This window comes from Podarcis melisellensis, assembly GCF_964234715.1.
Source record: "Podarcis melisellensis genome assembly, chromosome: 8".
In the NCBI taxonomy this organism is placed as follows: Eukaryota; Metazoa; Chordata; class Lepidosauria; order Squamata; family Lacertidae; genus Podarcis; species Podarcis melisellensis.
The window spans coordinates 19,758,860-19,777,956 of record NC_138540.1 but is presented as its reverse complement, the minus strand read 5'-3'; the positions used below and the strand labels follow the sequence as shown (position 1 = coordinate 19,777,956).

At 47.3% G+C, this 19,097-nt stretch overlaps 1 protein-coding gene across 5 annotated transcripts in view; it reads right to left on the bottom strand.

Annotated features, from left to right (window-relative positions):
• Positions 1 to 19,097, bottom strand: part of AGRN (agrin) — a 238,252-nt gene that overhangs the window by 143,801 nt on the left and 75,354 nt on the right. The gene's annotated exons all lie outside the window — the stretch shown is intronic.

The window sequence follows — 19,097 nt, the reverse complement described above, 5'->3', positions numbered from 1 at the left end:
CACACGCACAGACACACACACACACACACAAAAGGCGCACCCTCTGTCAGCAGGCAGGCACATACAGGCTGGGTCGCCTCAAGAGCTGATTTTTTTATTTTGGTATTTTTGAGTGAGTGGAAATGCCAGGGAAGATCCTGGCAGGATGGAGTGTCAAAGGGGCAGGGGGAGGATAGCAATATGGATCACGGTACAAGATGTAATGGAGTGCACGGGGCAGGGTGTGCAGGCGTGGGCAGAGAGAAAGGATGGGAAGACGGAACAGGAGGTCGCTACTTTTTGAAGGAAGGGAATTCCCTCTTTAGAAAAGCAGGGGGAATCGTCCCAGAGTTGTGAGCCGGGTGGATGCGAAAGCAGGGAGGGAATTAAAAACACCCTCCCCCAAGTCTCATAAAATTCTCGCATTGCAAGTGACATTCTTTCTCTCAGCTGCTGCTTCTCAGCTGGGACAAGGCCTGGGATGGCTTTTTTTTTTTAAGACTGACAAAAATATTCGGAGAAGCCTATCAATAGTTTATCCCCACTCCCCCAGCTAAGTGAAGCATCCAGGCTCCAAAGCAGTATATCTCTGAATAAAGACTTCTAGTGGATAAAGTTTGATGAGAAAGCATTTGCCACCACACAACTGCTAGTGAGTTTCCCAGAAACACTGTCTGCCCACTGTCGGAATTATCAAAATTTTCTGCCTTAGCGCACATGTGCTACGACAGCCCGCACATGCGCACTGATAACAAGAATGGAGTGTGATGTGACCTTCAAAATGGGATTCGAGAGCAGACAAAAGGGGAGGGGGCTTTGCATGCAGAAGGTCCCAGGTTCAGGCCCCAGCATCTCCAGGTAGGGCTGAGAGAGACCTCTGCCAGAAAGCCCAGAGAGCTGCTGCCAGTCAGGGTTGACAATACTGAGCTAGATGGACCACTGGTCTGACTCACTATGTGCCTAGCTGATCACTGTAGGAAGCAGGATGATGGACTAGGTGGACCTTTGGTTTGGTCCAGCAAGGTTCGTCTTAGGTTCTTAAAATTGCCATCTTACACACTGTGAAAGCCTTCACTAACCTAGTGCCCTTCAGATGTTTGGAGACTACAATTCCCATCAGCCCCTGCCAGCACAGCAGCTGCAGGTCAAAACATCTGGAATGCACCAGGCTGGTAACGGCTGCTCTAATGCACCGTGGGAGCTGCTGCTGCTATACAAATTCTAATAAATAATAGTAATAATGAGCATATTTCAATTAACCGCTGCACTAGTGGGAGCTAGTCCAAGGATTCCTGCCAGTGCAATGGAATTTTGCCCCCTTCTTCTGCCCATGAGCACCCCAGCAGTCACCAGATCTGCTCTGAAGGGTGTGTGGAAGCCCTAGAGCAGATTTAGGAAGGAATGTGTTACGGGAAGAGAGGGGTGCATTGTCCCATGAAGAACGTGTGAGTTGTTCTGTGTGCACAGAGCGCTTCTTAGTGCTAGTGTGATGTGTCAGACTAGGACCTGGGAGACCGGAGTTCAAATCATTGAGTGACCTTGGACCCAGTCACTACCTCTCATCCTAACCTACCTCACAGGGCTGCTTGGGGGGGGTGAAACTAGAGAAGGGGAGAGGCATGTATGCCACCCTGTTAGAGGAAAGGTGGAATATAAATGTGATAAACGATGATAAATAGTCAAGTACATTGCATACCACCCAAACTCATTATTGAGAGCATCCAGCCTCCTACAGGGTGGCGGTGGTATGTGACCATTTCAATTTCCCACAATACTTCTGGCACAGCATTTCTCTGGAGCATTCTGGGAAATAAAAAATGGCGGAGGGACCCCACTGTGCCGAAGGCCCTCTCAAATCTAGAACTGGCCCTGCCTCTTATAAATTTTGCTCCTGACAGCAGAACCTCCAGGAATCACACAGAGGACCTGGAGGTGTGATTCAACAAAGGGGGCTGAGCAGCATTTCCACCCCACAGTGCTTTTGACAGGGACCTAAGGGTAAAAATGTGTCCTAAAGGGGAAACAAGGTCTTGCACCAATGAGGCAATGAGTTAAACACACAGAAACGCACCCTAATCAGCCTGTGGGACCGTCTCCATGCCTTAGCCAAGAATGCCTTGGATTTCAAAGCCATACTCTCTTGGAAACAGTTGGACCTAATCCAAAAGCTTTAAATCTCCCATCCCTCTTGCTCACCCCTGGAAGAAACATTGTGGGGAGGGGAGTGGCAAACAATTAATTTGCATGCCTCCATTTGCATGTTTCCATATGCAAAGCAAGCCTAGCAAATCTCATGAGGACGGCAGGAATGTGCCCCTTTGAGACGGCCCCCCACCAAATACGTGCAGGCAGGGTGCAAAGAAGCCTGTCCCTTTCCACGCTCCTTGGCAGCAGAATATGACCCCCCCCTTCCCCTGCACAGACAATGGTCTCGAAAAAGAGAAGGGGAAGGGGAAAGGGAGTAATTCACTGACAGAAGTGGACCTTGTCCAGGCAGACTTTTAACAGAGACCCGAACTGCGATCATCTATCTGTTTCTGGTCTGGCCAAATCAGACTGCAGGCGGAGGGCACAAAAGATGGAACATTCCTTCGTACAATCAATCAATCAATCAATCAATCCCTACACACAGAAATAAAGAGTCTCAAGGAGAAAGTCTCCCCCTGACATGCTAGATCTCTGTCTGCCTGTCTGTCTCTTTAGGGATTGATTGATTGATTGATTGATTGATTGATTGATTGATGTAAGGAGCATTTGAACATCTCCCTCCTGCAACACAGGGACACAGGAAGGTGCCCTATAGTAAGTCATGTCACTGGTCCATCTAACTCAGTATTGTCAGCACTGGTAGGCAGCAGCCTTCCAGAGTTTTAGGCAAGTGTCTTTCCCAGCCCTGCCTAGATATTCCGGTCGTTCTGCACTTAAAATTCATGCTCAACCACTGAGCTACAGCCCTCTCAACTCCAAATGAAATGGCATTAGCCTAGATTGTGGTTAACCACCTCGCTAGAAACCAAGACGATAAAGGGCAGATCTGAGGAATGGAAGCATGGTGAAAAGAACAGATAAGAGATCAGCCAAAAGGAAGAAAGCTGGGTCTCTGTTAAAGAGAGGCACATGCTTGTGGTGGCTCCTATGGCCAGGGAAGGAACCCTCTGTGCATGCTCAGAGGTGATTCCGTCTCACTCCAAACTTGCACAAACAGAGAAATAATCCAGTCATGGCTCTCCCTCCCCTCCAAGACTCCTGGAAAGTGTGCCTGCCTTCTAAAGGGTCCTGTGACTTGTTAGGAGACCCCAAATCCCTTCAGAGTGCTGAAAATACCAGAGTTCTCTGTGAAGAGGAATTGATTGATAAACCTCTCTTAAGTGCTCTGACCGCTGAGCTGCAGCACCCCCTAACCCCTCAAATCATACCACTGAAAATGTAAGACAGGAAGAGTCACAAATCTGTGTGGTCAAAAAGGCACACCAACAATGGCAGAAGAATTCCCTTTCCGCGTATTACTATTGTTATTATTCCTTTTGGCAAATAACATAAACACACCTATTGACATCTTCCCAAGCAGAACACAAGACGAGCCCTTCTGGATCAGGCCAGTGGCTCACCTAGTCCAGCACCCTGTTCTCACAGATGCCTCTGAGGAAACCCTCAGGCAAGACCTGAGCACAAAAGCACTCTTTCTTCCTGCAACTTCCAGCATCTGGCATTCAGAAGCAAACTTCCTCCAGCAGCCTAGCCGCCATGGGTAGTAGCCATATCCTTATCCTTCGTGAATTTGTCCAATCCACTTTTAAGGCCACCAGTTCCATAGTGGGAGTCAGTTCCATAGTTTACGGTAACTATGTGCTGTGCGAAGAACTCTGCTCTGAATTTTCCAACCTTCAAATGTCCCAGAGTTCTGGTGTTAGGAGAGGGAAGAAAAAAAATGGTCTCTATCTATGTTCTCCACGCTACACAATATCCTGGGGCCATTCCTAGGATTCAAATGATTAAATCCTATGGATTTATTGGGAACTGCTGCTGGCATAAAAAAGAGCTTTGCAGAATCAGGGCTAAGGTCTACCTGAGACTCCTCCAAGCTGTCCCAGTCATCATGGTCAATGGTCAGGGATGAGGGGAGTTGGGGGTAAATAACTTCCTGAATCTCCTGTCTCTGTTTGCTCATCAGCAAGCAGCCACCTAATTCCAACAGAGCTGTGTAGTCCAAGACAATTGCCAACGCAGACGGAGAAATTCTCCCCTAGAAACTTGTGATTCTTCAGCGCGAAAGATGCATCTCCTAGGCGCCCTCTGCTGTCCACCACTACAAACTGCGCAGTCTGTTCACTGCATTCCTTCCTACATCTCAGAAGCATGAGGTCATTTTCATACAATCAGAATTGTAGACTTGGAAGGGACCTCAAGGGTCATTTAGTCCAACCCCTTGCAATGCAGGAGTCTTAACATATGATCCCCATCCAGTTTGAAACCATACCGGACCCTGCTTAGCTTTGAATTACTGTATTACATTTGATTTACCCTACTCCAAGATGGGAGGAGAGGGGGGAAGCCGCCAGAACATTGGATCTGAAAGTGAAATTTAAAATTCCCAGAAAGGTAAACCCATTCACGGATAGGGATTTGTTTATAAGAATCGATTTTTTGTTACACTGTATTTTATTACGGCTTTGTTAAAACTTTAAGCTATTTTATTCCTTTTAACTGTATTTACAACTTGTTTAATAATTTATGCCCCTTTGGGAAGTCTTCATTGTTTGGGAGAGCGGGTTAGAAATTCCTAAAGAGAACATATATATATTCTCCTAGTAATGGGTTGCAAAAGAACATGGTGAAATTAAAGTATTGCATCTGCATTTCGTCAAAGCCGCTATCATGTGTTCCTAATGAGATACCGTATTGGCCCGAATAGAAGGCGCACTTTTTTCCAAAATTTGGGCCGTGAGAAGTTAAAGTGCGGGTTATATTCGCGACCTTACGCCGCCGGCAAAGTGGCACCCCCCCCCCGGAAGCAACCCGGGAGCATGGTGCAACGACATGCCACCCACCTGCTGCTCCCAAGTCTCCCCCAGCATCGGCTTAGGGAGGTAGTGCCAGGGAGTGGTAGTATCAGGAGGCAGGCCGCACTCAAATACAGTGGTACCTCAGGTTAAGTACTTAATTCTTCCGGAGGTCCGTATTTAACCTGAAACTGTTCTTACCCTGAGGTATCACTTTAGCTAATGGGGCCTCCTGTTGCCGCTGCACCGTGGGAGCAAGATTTCTGTTCTCATCCTGAAGCAAAGTTCTTAAGCACTATTTCTAGGTTAGCGGAGTCTGTAACCTGAAGCGTATGTAACCTGAAGTGTATGTAACCCGAGGTACCACTGTATTGTATTTTTCTGTGTATAAGACTAGGTTTTCCCCCCTCAAAAATTGGGAGGCGTTTTATACAAGGATATATCTCCCCATTTTCTTAAATCTGAGTCCCCCAAAATAGGGGGTGTCTTATACATGGGGCCATCTTATAGACGGAAAAATATGCTAAGTCTTGAATTTTAAAGGTGTGGCTTATTTGCGGGTGCGTCTTATATTCGGGCCAATACAGTACATATCCAAGATTTACACAAGAAAGATCATGGTTGGAAGAATACAGTGGTACCTCGGGTTACATACACTTCAGGTTACAGACTCCACTAAGGCAGAAATAGTACCTCGGGTTAAGAACTTTGCTTCAGGACGATAAGAGAAATCATGTGGTGGCAGCGGGAGGCCTCATTAGCTAAAGTGGTACCTCAGGTTAAAAACAGTTTCAGGTTAAGAACAGACCTCCGGAACGAATTAAGAGACAACAACAACAACAAATGTTTATTCGGCTTTACGCCCATCATGAAACAACGAATTAAGTTATTAACCTGAGGTACCACTGTACTCGGATGCCCTCCCCAGTGGCATGGGCTCATCCATCACTGGATCAGAAGACTACAGGAAGTTGCCTTATGTTGTGTAAGAGAAGGGGTTGTTACTTGCCACCAAGGCGCCCGTGTCCACAGAACCTCCAAGCTCCCCGCTCCCTTGGTCATGAAGTGGTAAGAGCAGATAACCTTTATCACTCTTGAAAAGTATGCAGAGGTGAAGGAGGAAGTTGGAAGAAGGGAGCTCTATCCCACTTCAGACCTATGTGCTGTTCCAGGGCTCACAAGTGATTCTACAGTGGTACCTCAGGTTAAGAACTTAATTCGTTCTGGAGGTCCGTTCTTAACCTGAAACTGTTCTTAACCTGAGGTACCACTTTAGCTAATGGGGCCTCCCGCTGCCACGCGATTTCTGTTCTCATCCTGAAGCAAAGTTCTTAACCCGAGGTACTATTTCTCGGTTAGCGGAGTCTGTAACCTGAAGCGTCTGTAACCCGAGGTACCACTGTACTGGTCTTTTTACCATGATCCCTTGGTTCACACTTCATCTCTTTTGTGAGAGTGGCATGGCTGATCTGGAGGAGAGACATGACTGGATAGTCCTCACTCAAAAATCTGTGTCCAAGGGCCAGAAAAAAGCTTGGCAACCCCTGAGCCAGGGCACTGGGCCATTCAGCTCAGCATTGTCTACAATGACCGGCAGAGGCTCTCCAGGGTTTCAGGCAGGGGACACTCCCAGCTTTATTTGGAGATATGAGAGATTGAACCTGGGACCTTCTGCAGGCAAAGCATATGCTCTGTCACTGAGCTACAGCCCTTCCCCTATAAATAAAGCTGTGTATGGGGGGGGGGAATCAAAGCCAGAAGGACATCCTTGTTATTGAATTAATTCTTAAGGGTTTAACAGATGGGTATTGTATTACTGTTTAGACGTAAACTTGCTTTATGTTTTGACATATGCTATGTTTTGTTATATTGGTTATTTTGATATCTTGTGTTAATTGAGCCGCTCTCTGCTGGCTGTTTGCTGTTCTGAGCTTCCCCTGGGAAGGAGGGGGAAAGCAAGATATAGGCAATAAGTGAAATGAAAACGAAATATTCAGCAATTGAACTGAACCGCCAGCTGGGAATTTACACTGTACAGATCTAGCACGGTTACCCACCCCCCATCTATGTGCCCACACTCCTTATTGAGCTTTCTGCTTGTTGAGATAGAGTTGGTTGCTAAGCACGCAAATAGATATGAGAGGAGGGCAGGGATAGGTAAGATGGCTATCATTATCACCAATACAAATCAACCTGCACACCCAGGTCCCGTTTTACGAACACTCGCTAAACCTTGCTATACACCCTGCAGATTCAGATATCCAACCAGAGTGCATTTTTTAAGTTCCTGTTTGCCTTCTGCTGGTTGGGATAGAGAGAGGGGGGGCAGGGAGGCAGAGATTCTAGCTCCTTGTGTTCCAGTAAACAGGACCTACGTGTACTTAAAATTAAAATTAAAAACTTAAAAAGTTCTGTTCATCCATCTCAACAAGAAGAAGAAGAAGAGAGAGGAGAATGAGCAGGGAAGCCATTGCTATGTTATTTAAAGGGGAAAGAATAGGGGCAAATCTCTGCTGCTTCCCCCACCCTCACCTTCTCTCTCTCCCCCCCCCCATCTCCCTGCCCTGCCCCTAACTTCACACATCCCCCCACAGCTTTATGAACCAGAGCATCTAAATACATTAAAGCCACTGTGTGGCCAAGCAGCCCCAGGGGGTTGCTAATGGGTTTGTTAGGAAAATGCTAGCAATGGGGGGACCACAGCTGCTCGCCTGCCACCAGAGACACCCCAAAGGATGTATGGGGAGGGTGGACTGAGGGACAGGAGAGAACCAGGATGGGGAAGGAGGTCGCAGAAAGTTGGTCCCCACCCACCTGTTCTCTTAACCATCTTTGGCCTCTCACCTCAACAGCATTCACTAGCCTCTGCCATTAAACCGATGACTGATGGCAGCTTTGTAAAGCTCTGTGCAGTGCAGAGAAAGTGGAGAGGGGCTGGTTGCTCTGGTCTGGCTTTTGTCTAAACAGAAGCCCCAACCCAGAAACAGGAGCAGAACAGAGGGAGCATAATGAAAAATCTGACTCTGAAGTCAGATTTTCACTCTTCCTCCCTTTTATCTATCAGCCTGGCAGCCAAGGGTGTGGTTTCACAAGTTCTACGTCAGAATAGACCCAATGAAGCAAAGTACACTGCGTCTGTTGATGTCAATGGGCCTGCTCTGAGCAGGGCCAGTGTTGGGTACAACCCATGTCCACCCATTAAGAAGCCATTGAAAAAGGAGGATCTGCAGCTAAATGTGGTGGTATGGAGTCCTCCATGTTCAGGTTTTTAAGGAAGGGGTGCCAGGGGCCCTCACCCAGTAGACTCCTTTCCATTCCCCCAATGCTGCATTGCTCAGTCCCACTGGATGCTGGTCCATTTGGGGCAAATGAGGGCACTGCCCCACCAACCTCTGGAATCTCCCACCTACTTGCCTTCTTCCTTACAAGCTGCAGGGGCTGTCAGCTTCCTCCTCCTCAGTCTCAATATTGTTCACTGGAAGAACTCAGCTGGGAAGAGGATGAAGACAAAACTAGAATGTGTCGGCTCTGACTGTCGTTAACACTGACTCTGCTCTGGCACCACCTACTGATAAGCTCCCTGCTTTCTGCCCTACCAGTCCCAATGACCGCTTCACACTACTGCTCAGTCCTCATTAATCACTTAGAGCAGGGGTCAGCAAAAATTTTCAGCACGGGGGCCGGTCCACTGTCCCTCAGACCTTGTGGGGGGCCGGTCTATATTTTGAAAGAAAGAAAGAAAAAATAACGAATTCCTATGCCCCACAAATAACCCGGAGATGCATTTTAAATAAAAGCACACATTCTACTCATGTAAAAACATGCTGATTCCCGGATTGTCCGCGGGCCGGATTTAGAAGGCGATTGGGCCGGATCCAGCCCCTGGGCCTTAGTTTGCCTACCAGTGACATAGAGATTTTTTGTTTGGGTTGTTTTGTTTTTTACACGTAAGCAGCATATAAATCTTATGGGATAAACAAAGTCCTTGTTGAAAGCTCCCCGCTTACTTTTTAAAAAACAACCTGTTTAGATTATGAGTTTTTTATATCTTATAAAAAAGATATTTGGTGCTGAGCTTTGTTACTCTTTTTCAAATGTTAATAAAATCTATTTAAAAAAATAATAATAAATCACCACCACCAAAAATCCTGCCTTTTAGCTTATAGAAACCCCTCTGCTGGTCTCCTGCTGCCTCAGCAAAGCCCCTTCCCTCTCATTACGAGAACTTCCCAGTGTGAGATTTCTGCAAACGTTTGAGGTTCCCAGGGGTCTGCTGACCACCCCCTCCTGCACACGGAAACTAGCAACTTGGCTGCAGAAGCACCCGCTCTCAGAAAATGAGTTTTGTTATTAGTATATGTGCTTAGGAAATCCAATTCAGCAGCCACGCTCTCCGACGGCAGGCCAGTGAGCCTGAGAGAATGGCAGTAATATCCCTGATTCCTTTCCAGTTGTGCACTGGGGTCTTTTAAAATCCAGTTTGGCTAGAGAGCTAATTGGTATTTATCCCGCAGCCCAGGCGGGCAGCATAAACAGGTTTTATGATGCCCCTTCTATCCAATCTCCCTCCCTCAAGGAGCCCTGTCTGAAGTGCTAATGGGTTAACACAGACACAGAGACACTGCACACCCTTCCTTTGCTTTTACAAGCTAATTAGCAGCATTAATGAGAAAAACAACCAAAAGGAGGTGAGGGTGGGGGAAGAGTCCGTTCCTGCCCCCTTTTAGCCTGCAGGGATTTTAATGATGTCATCTAATACTGTGGCAGCAGAAAAAGGGGGCATGGGGGTGTGGGAATCAGGAAGAGACAGACACTGAAGGAAGGAGAAAGGATAGCAGAGGTTGAGTCTAAATTCTGGGGGGAAAGTCTTCTCTGTTGGCAATTGTTTTTGTGCATTCTCTGTGGAAGCCCCTAAGCAGCTGAATTCCCTCTCCACAGATGGGCATCTGGCACCTTCATGACATAGCCTTGCTTCCCTGGCTTTTGATACCTGAGATACATGTTGTTGTGTGCCACCCCAATCTCTGAGTGGTGCAAGATTTCAGCGGTAGCAGGCGCTCACCCCAGGTGATTTCTTGAACATGGGAAGCTGGGTCCAGGGATTTAGGAGTTTGCCATCCAGGTTGGCTCTCCCAGCCTTGGTTAAATTCTAACACCTACTAGACCCAAGAATGCATGGGAGCCTGCCACCCACAAACTCATAACAATATATTATAAAAAGGTAAAGGGACCCCTGACCATTAGGTCCAGTCGTGGCTGAACCTGGGGTTGTGGCGCTCATCTCGCTTTATTGGCTGAGGGAGCCGGCGTACAGCTTCCGGGTCATGTGGCCAGCATGACTAAGCCGCTTCTGGCAAACCAGAGCAGCGCACGGAAACGCTGTTTACCTCCCCACCAGAGCGGTACCTCTTTATCTACTTGCACTTTGACGTGCTTTAGAACTGCTAGGTGTGCAGGTGCAGGGACCAAGCAACAGGAGCTCACCCCGTCGTGGGAATTCGAACCGCCGACCTTCAGATCGGCAAGTCCTAGGCTCTGTGGTTTAACACACAGCGCCACCCTAACATTATAAGTACAGTATAGCTAGATTAGGACTCACCCTATTTGTGATTGTCATTTGGTTCAAACTGTTTTTACTGTTGTATTTGGCACTGCTGTGACTTGCCCTGGGACTTTCTGGAGAAGAGCAGTTGATGATGATAAATTACTATTGTTAACAGCGACGATGATAATAAAATTGTAGACTCCCTCAGTTAAACAGCCCCTTCCCCACCACCAAAAACCAAAGGAAATCTAGCAGGGCTGGGGAACCTGTGGACTACAACTCCCCTAATCCCCAGTAGCTAGCAGGGCTGTTGGTCAGGGATGATGGGAACTGTAGTCCGCAACATCTGGAGAGCACAATATTGGCTACAGTAGCAGGCAGATAAAAGTCTTTCTTTTACGCTCTTCCGTCTCTTCTGGCAGAGTAACACTGCCACCTACTGGCCTGTCAGAGATAAGACGCACCTGGATTCAACTTCAGAAAAGAGATCAGCCAATTATTTTCAAGCCAATAAATTTTGGGAGATGAGTCTTGCCCCCCCCCCCCATCCACCAATCCTGCAGCTCAGGGAAGCCAACATGTGAGTTAAGTTTTCTCACAGCCCCTTCCTTGACCGCAGAGGCCGGGATGGTGGCCAACTCAAACCAGACACTTTCCATTTAAAGCACACAGACCTCCTTCCTGGCTGGAGGATTTTAGAGGCTTCTTGTTAATGGCATAAAGGAGAAACAAGCCACAGAGGAGGCCAAGGGAGTGGAAGTGGGATTGGTCCCTTGGGGGTGCTTAGAATTAACAACAGCCTTACCATGATGGGCTGGGTGTTTAAGCAGGGAACAGAATGGTGAACAATTGCCGTATATCAGGACCCTCAAGAGACAGGGTAATATAGCAGACCTAGAGTCTGAGAAAGGAATCCGAAAGCTGTATGAGCATAGAAAGCTGCCTGAGACTGAGTCAGATACATAAGTCCATCTTCCTCAGTACTGCCTATGCCAGGCATAGGCAAACTCGGCCCTCCAGATGATTTGGGACTACAACTCCCATCATTCCTGACCACTGGTCCTGTTAGCTAGGGATGATGGGAGTTGTAGTCCCAAGACATCTGGAGGGCTGAGTTTGCCTATGCCTGGCCAACGCTCACTGACAGTGGCTCTCCAGGGTTTCCGGTGGGAGACGCTCATTGGAGGATTGAACCTGGGGCCTTCTGCATGCCAAACAGCTAGTCTGCCACTGAGCTATGACCCTTCCTCCCCTGGCTAGAATCATAGCTGTCAACCTTTCCCTTTTCTTGTGAGGAATCCTATTCAGAATAAGGGAATTTCCCTTTAAAAAGGGAAACGTTGACAGCTATAGCTAGAATGCTGACCATTATTTATCCTCCCTTTCTATTTCTGATGTTCATGGCGCAAGCACCATTCCTTATGCAGCCTAAAAAACAGCGCCATCCATGCAAAAAGAGGGAGGCATCAGCAGGTTTCACGGAAACCCTAAGCACTTGCAGAAGTTCACAAAATCTTCTTAAAGAGAAAATGCTAAAAAGGAAGGGTAACACCCCCCACTGGCAAAAAACCAGCCCAATGAAGATTGAGCAGGATGGGGGTGTGAGGACAGGAAATTGGGGAGCAAAGGATAGAATGAACAGAAGAAGGCATGGCTGGCTGCGAATGTGAACAGAAACCATCCACAATAGTATTAATATTAATAAAGCAGTGCTAGAAACTGAGATATGAAAGCTAGGAGCTAAATGGCACCTTAAATCTAGATTACGGGCGCAACAAGAGAATGTCTAGGTACGCTTTTTTATAACAAGAACACAAAGCTGAAAACGAATGAACTGCAGCTAAAATATTACGTTCATTTTTCACAGGGTCTAGTCCTTCCCCTGCCCACCCCCTTAATATTCTTAAGAGGGTCTCTTTTCCAGTCTTCAGAGAGTAGCTGGAAGTGGGGAGGCAGAAAAAGGTCATCCTTTCCTTCCACTCTGCAGTTTTAATCTGAAATCCTAGGTGCAGTACTGCACCCAGAACTCAGAAACTACTCGCGCCAATGAAATTCCCTGTCGCAAAATGCGCCTAGAACAATAGAAGTTTCGAACACTGTAATAAAGCAGTGTGACTCTCCATGGTCTTCAGCAGAGAAAGGTCTTCTTCATATCACCTCCTAAAGTGAAATAGCTCAGTTGGTAGAGCATGAGACTCTTAATCTCAGGGCAGTCTGTCCAAGCCCTACACTGGGCAAAGGATTCCTGAATGGCAGAGGACTGGACTAGGTGGGGGTTTTTCGGGGTCCCTTCCATCTCTAAAATTCTACAATTCTATGATTCCTACCTGATCCCTTTTAACTTCAGGTGCTTTTCCACTAAGCTTCCTTTAAGGAAATGGTTCTCAAACTTTCTTCTCCGGGCCACATTTTCAGAATGAAAATTTGTTTGTGCCATACCGAATTTTTTTATTATTATAAGAAATACATTGGAAAACAAAAAGAAACAACTAGCTGTTCTTGATTTATAACCTAGAATACAACTGCTTTAGAATATGATCATGGGACATCCAGGAAGTATAAAACAATGCACCTACATTAAGAACAAGAATCATTCCCAAAATATAATTATAAACAAGCCTCTTACATAGGTATATATACCTTAAGTATGTATACAAACTCAATGAGAGGTGTGAGCTTGCTTTTGCCAGGTAATCTCCTTTATATTAGGTCTAATTTGGGACTAACAGACTCTCATCTCCTCAACAAGACAAAGAAGCCTTTCTCTTATCTGATCTTTTATTTGTCAGAGCTGAAAATCTCTGTTCCCAACAATATGTGGGCCACTGGCCTGATCCAGCAGGTTCTTCTTAAATAATAATAACAATCAACAAACCACAAGCCACCGGCAAAAAGCAATGAAGAAAAAGAGAAGCATTCTGTCCTTCAACCAGAAGAGAGTGCTATTGAATTCCACTACACTTTCTCGCATAGACATGTATTCAGCTAAGGGAAAGTTACTTCCAAATGTGCAGGATTTCAAGGTTGGCTGGGTGGAATGAAACTTTCCAGTCTCCTGGAGAAAACAGGAGGCTTAGTGATGCAACTGAGGAGGCATAGGGAGTGGTCTTTACAGGAGAGGGGCTTCATGCACACAATACACTTAAAGCACCCACACTCAAAATCATGGTAACTGTAGTTTCTTAAGAGTGCTAGAAGCTGTAGCTCTGTGAGGGCATAAACTGCAATTCCCAAGATTCTTTGCCAGGGGGGCTGGGCAGGTGGGGGCTGAATGACCTTTAAATGTATGGTTTGCACACAGACTAGGAAGTTAGAACACACAAACGACTTCTTATAGTCTGGAGGTCAAGGCCCTAACTCTGGAAAATAGTAATCTGCTTAGTGCATGAGTGAGAAGGCTCTGCTCTTAGGCTAAAATGTGGCCCTTGAACTAGAATACAAAAAAGGGAGGTGTGAGGAGGTCAAGGAAACAAGTAAATGAAAGACAAGACATGAAAAGATGGATTTCTTTTTGTTTTTACTTTTTCTGTATTTCGTATTTTCTGTTTTTCTTTTTCTTTCTTTTTGTAATTTTTTGAAACTTAAATATTATTTAAAATGTGGCCCTTCAAACCTTTGCATATGGCCCTGGGCTGACGCTCTCCCTGGGCCACACACCCAGCACTGCTCTGTGCTTTTGCCAAGCCAGAAAATGTCCTTGACTTGTGAGGATCCCTGGTTGCCGCCTCTGGAGAGGGTGTGTGTGTGTGTGTGTGTGTGTGTGTGTGTACAACACTGGCTTTTTCATAGTTAGAATGGAGCCTCCTGTACAATGCTAAAGAATCCAATCTATTCTTCTATCCCCTTTTGCCTTGGCCCCAGCCATGCAGCCCCCAGAAGACTAACCACCAGGGAATATGGCCTGTAGCGATGCTCCCAGATCCCCCAGGTGTTAAATTAGCTTAACGCTGCTCTCTTCCAACTGGCTGATACATATACAGTGGTATCTCGGGTTACATACACTTCAGGTTACATACGCTTCAGGTTACAGACTCCGCTAACCCAGAAATATTACTTTGGGTTAAGAACTTTGCTTCAGGATGAGAACAGAAATTGTGCTCCGGCGGCAGCAGGAGGCCCCATTAGCTAAAGTGGTGCTTCAGGTTAAGAACAGTTTCAGGTTAAGAACGGACCTCCGGAACGGATTAAGTACTTAACCCGAGGTACCACTGTATAAGCCCTTCTGGATCGGGGGAATCCCCATCAAAGATGGTGTGGCATGGAATCGAACCCTGTCAGAAGTGTTCACTGTGCCAAACTGAGCAGTGGAGTTTGGTCCTTTAGGCGAAATGGGGAGGGCACTGCCCTACAGACCTCAGTCTGCCCTCAGCCAGACACCCCACCTGCATGCTTTTTTTACTTACAACCAGTCTAATGGCATGGCCTTGAATGTGTTGCACATGAAGGTGCAGTTGGGGTAACTTCCTGGCACTCTGCACTAAATCCTGAAGAACTTCGTCTTTCACTCTGAAAAGCTTAAGTTACCGGCCATCATGGATGCAGAAATAGTCTTGAAAATTGGGTAGGACAATTCTGGGTTCAATGCAGTGAGTAGCGCACTGCCCCCTCCCTGCATCAAGCAGAGCCAGAGTTTTAAGCATTTTCTGCATGTATTTGCATTATTTGCAAAATTCCAGCAGGTTGCTGAGTTTGACGATTTTTAGAACTTGGATCTCAGTGCAGAATCCCTCCCCACCCCCCGCGCTTTCAAGCACAGGCTATGCATCACCCTTGGCTTCCTTGCTGGCATAACACCCAAATACCAAGCAAGGAATTAAAAGCATTAAAAAGACAAATTGGAATGGCTTGCCTCCGGGGGTGAGCTCAGAGCACCAGCAGCAATGCAGCATCTAGCAATCCAGAAAGCAAAGAGTATTTTGATTGTGGCAACCTCAGAAAGGGCTGCAAATCTGGGATACAGTGGTACCTCGGGTTAAGAACTTAATTCGTTCTGGAGATCCGTTCTTAACCTGAAATTGTTCTTAACCTGAGGTACCACTTTAGCTAATGGGGCCTCCTGCTGCCGCGCAATTTCTGTTCTCATCCTGAAGCAAAGTTCTTAACCCGAGGTGCTATTTCTGGGTTAGCGGAGTCTGTAACCTGAAGCATCTGTAATCCGAGGTACCACTGTATAGCATGGAGGTCAGCAAGGCTTACCGGGCATGGGCCAGATCACTCCCACAGAGATCCTCCGTGGGCCGGGCCGGCACAGCACAACACCAGAAATCGCTTCTGCGCATGCCCAGGCACTGAAAATTGTGCCTGTGCAGAAGCGATTTTCAGCGTCTGGCCATGTGCAGAAGCAATTTCCAGAGCCACAGAAGATAGTCGCTGCACCACGCTGTGCCAGTTTAGTGCAGCGTACGGGGACTCAACGAACAGGCGGCTCAGTTCGGGGGCAGCTCGGGGGCCGGTTAAACGGCCTCCGTGGGCCACTTACGGCCCATGGGCACTAGGTTGTCGACCCCTGGTATAGCATCTGCTTTGCATGCAGGTCTTGGGTTCAATCTCTAGGGAGGGCTGGGAAAGTTCCCTGCCCGAAACCCCAAAGAGCTTTTGTCAGGCAGTGTAGACAATACTGAACTAGATGGTGAAGGTAAAAGACCCCTGGATGGTTAAGTCCAGTCAAAGGTGATTATGAGGTTGCAGCGTTCATCTCACTTCAGGCCGAGGGAGCCGGCGTTTGTCCACAGAAAGCTTTCCGGGTCATGTGGCCAGAATGACTAAACCACTTCTGGCACAACAGAATACTGTGATGGAAACCAGAGTGCATGGAAATGCCATTTACCTTTCCACAGCAGCGGTACCTATTTGTCTACTTGCACTGGTGTGCTTTCGAACTGCTAGGTTGGCAGAAGCTGGGACAAAACGGGAGCTCATCCCGCTGCGGGGATTCAAACCGCCAACCCTCCAATCGGCAAGCCCAAGAGGCTCACTACCCGCATTCCTACTGAACTAGATGGACTTACACAGTATACTGGTCCACTTTGCAGTATGGTCTACATTGACTAGCAGGAACCCTTCAGACTTTTAGGTCCTACCAAGAGATTGAACCTGGGACCTTCTGCATGCTGAAAAAATATTTTAACCCTGAGCTATGGGGCACATGTTTTGCTGGAGGGATAGTCTGCCTTGCTGCAGACACTAGGAGGCACTGTTTCATGTACCAGCCTGGTCCACCTGCCTGGCGTCCCTTATCGGGAGGGTGTGTGTGTGTGTGTGTGTGTGTGTGTGTGTGTTGGAAACCCTGCAAGCTGCAGTCGCCCACCGGATAAAAGCAAAGGCATGTGAAACGCTTTGCAGAGGAGCAAGACATAACTTGGCAGAGCCGGTCAGATTCCAAATTCCAGTCCTCGCATGCCAGCCATATCTGCAGCGGCTGAACAAAGGGACCGACAGTTTATTCCTTCTCTTCAAAGCCAGTTGCTCCACCACACACACACACACACTCCCTTGGCATCCTGGGATTCCCAGAGCTGGGGTTCCCGGGATGAACGGGCCACGGTCCAGGTTTGGGCCGACAGTGTGTCACACCCTCCCACTTGCCCTCTGTGCCTCCTGCCCTCTTGTTCCAAGAGCTCGGATATCCTGGTTTTAAAGACTGTGTTAGAGCAACAACCTCTCACACTGTTTGGGTAGGCTGGGGGGGGGGGGACTGTAAATAAGAGGGGAGTAATTCAACAGGAAAAAGCCCAGACGTTGGCATGTGGGGAATCTAAAAGGGCTAACTTCCAGTTCAGGGCAGGGAACCTTTTCCGTGCCAAGGGCCGGATTTCATTCTCAGCAACCTTCAGGGGGCCAAGTGGGTGGAGCAATGGATGTAAATCTCACCTCTGCAGTAGGCTAGTTTCTACACACACCCTTCTCTATCCTATCAAGGGCTGCATCAAGCTAAGCAAAAGCACCCAAGAGCAGGGCTGGTGAGGGATGTGACTTGGGGAAGAGTCGTGAGAGCCAGATAAAGAGGCCCATGAGGTTCCACTGTTCTAGTCCTTATGGATGGAAAGACAGGGAGCAGGGGCATAGAAAGCAGGATGCAGCCAGCCCCGGGTGTCATCCCTGAGGGGGTAACAAAATGGAATACTGCCGGGAGGGTGGCATGGGGCCTGGCCTGTAGCATGCCTGAGCCACACATCTCTCCAGGGAGTGACGTGGTGGCTCGGGGCCCTGCCCTGCCCGAAATGGCAGCATGGGGCTTGCGTCTGCCCGGTAGACTCTGTGGGCAGCTCGCCACAGCACCCCCCTGGTCGGATCACCACAGCGCCCCCATGCGTGGATGGCGGCTCGCCCCCGCCACTCCGGGTGCCGGAGCAGCTAGCTGACAGGGTGTCTCATCCCCGTTCTACCTGGAGATGCTGTTGGGGATTGAATCTGTATCCTTCTGCACCCAAAGCAGATGCTCCACCCTTGGGCAGCAAGACCTTCCATCTACACCACGTCTGCTATGCTGCCTCCCCTTCATCTAATTTTTCTTCTCCAAGTATACATTCCCAAATTGTTCAAAACATTCCTTATCGGTTTCCAGAGGCCCTCGTCATCCGAAGTTACCACCGTTAAGGATGAAAACAAATGCAAAAAAAACAACTTTCATTTCTGCATATAATAAGCAAACAGCAGCAGATTAAGAATTCTGCCTTCTCCAGAAAGCAAGCTGTAGAGAAAGGAGAGACAAGCTGTCCACTGTCAGAGGAAGGAGGCCTTTGAATGCCAGCGGCTGGGAATCACATGGGGGGGGGGCGCTTTCACACTCTGGGTTTTCCAGAAGAGCATTTGGATGTCCACTGTGGGGGAAAAGGATGCTGGACAAGATGGGCCTGATCCTGCAGGGCCCTTCTGGAGGTCTTAAGCATTTCAAACATTACAAATCAGTGTTTATTTTGTTCTTTCATATTAGGCCCGCAACATTTACTCATTAATTTATTTTAAAATATATCAAAAAAGTTCCCACAATCAATTCCACCAATCCCTCCCCACTTAAATGTGTTATAATTTCTAAGACCAATACTTATTAAAACGACAGCAACCAGGTCACAAGCAATTAAAAATAAAATACCCTGCCCACTAATTTGGTTGCCCTAATGAAGATGGTTCCTTAAGATGGGTTTTGGAACTCATCTTGAAAAAGGCATTTTTATCCTATGGTTGACAAAAAGAGCAATACCTCCTTCAGTAGCTGCTGTAAGTATCAAATGAAAACAAAGTAGACCTCTCTTCTTCAGACAAACCGTTTCTCATAATCAATGTACTCAATTTATTAACCAGCAAGTGGACTAAGAGCGCAGCCCTATGCTTGCCTACTCAAATATAAGCCCATTGAGTTCAATGGGGCTTAATCTCAGGTTAAGAGTAGACATAGTTGCAGTCTTAAGACTCATAAAATCAACCGAACCAAGGTTTTTGGTTGCCCAAGAGCCCTCTTTCATGCCCATTAGTTCACTAGGCTTTATAATAACCTCGCAAGGTAGGCCAGAATTATATTCTCCGCACTGCAAATGGAGAGGTAGAAAGCTAAGCGGGGAGAGAGAGATGAATTT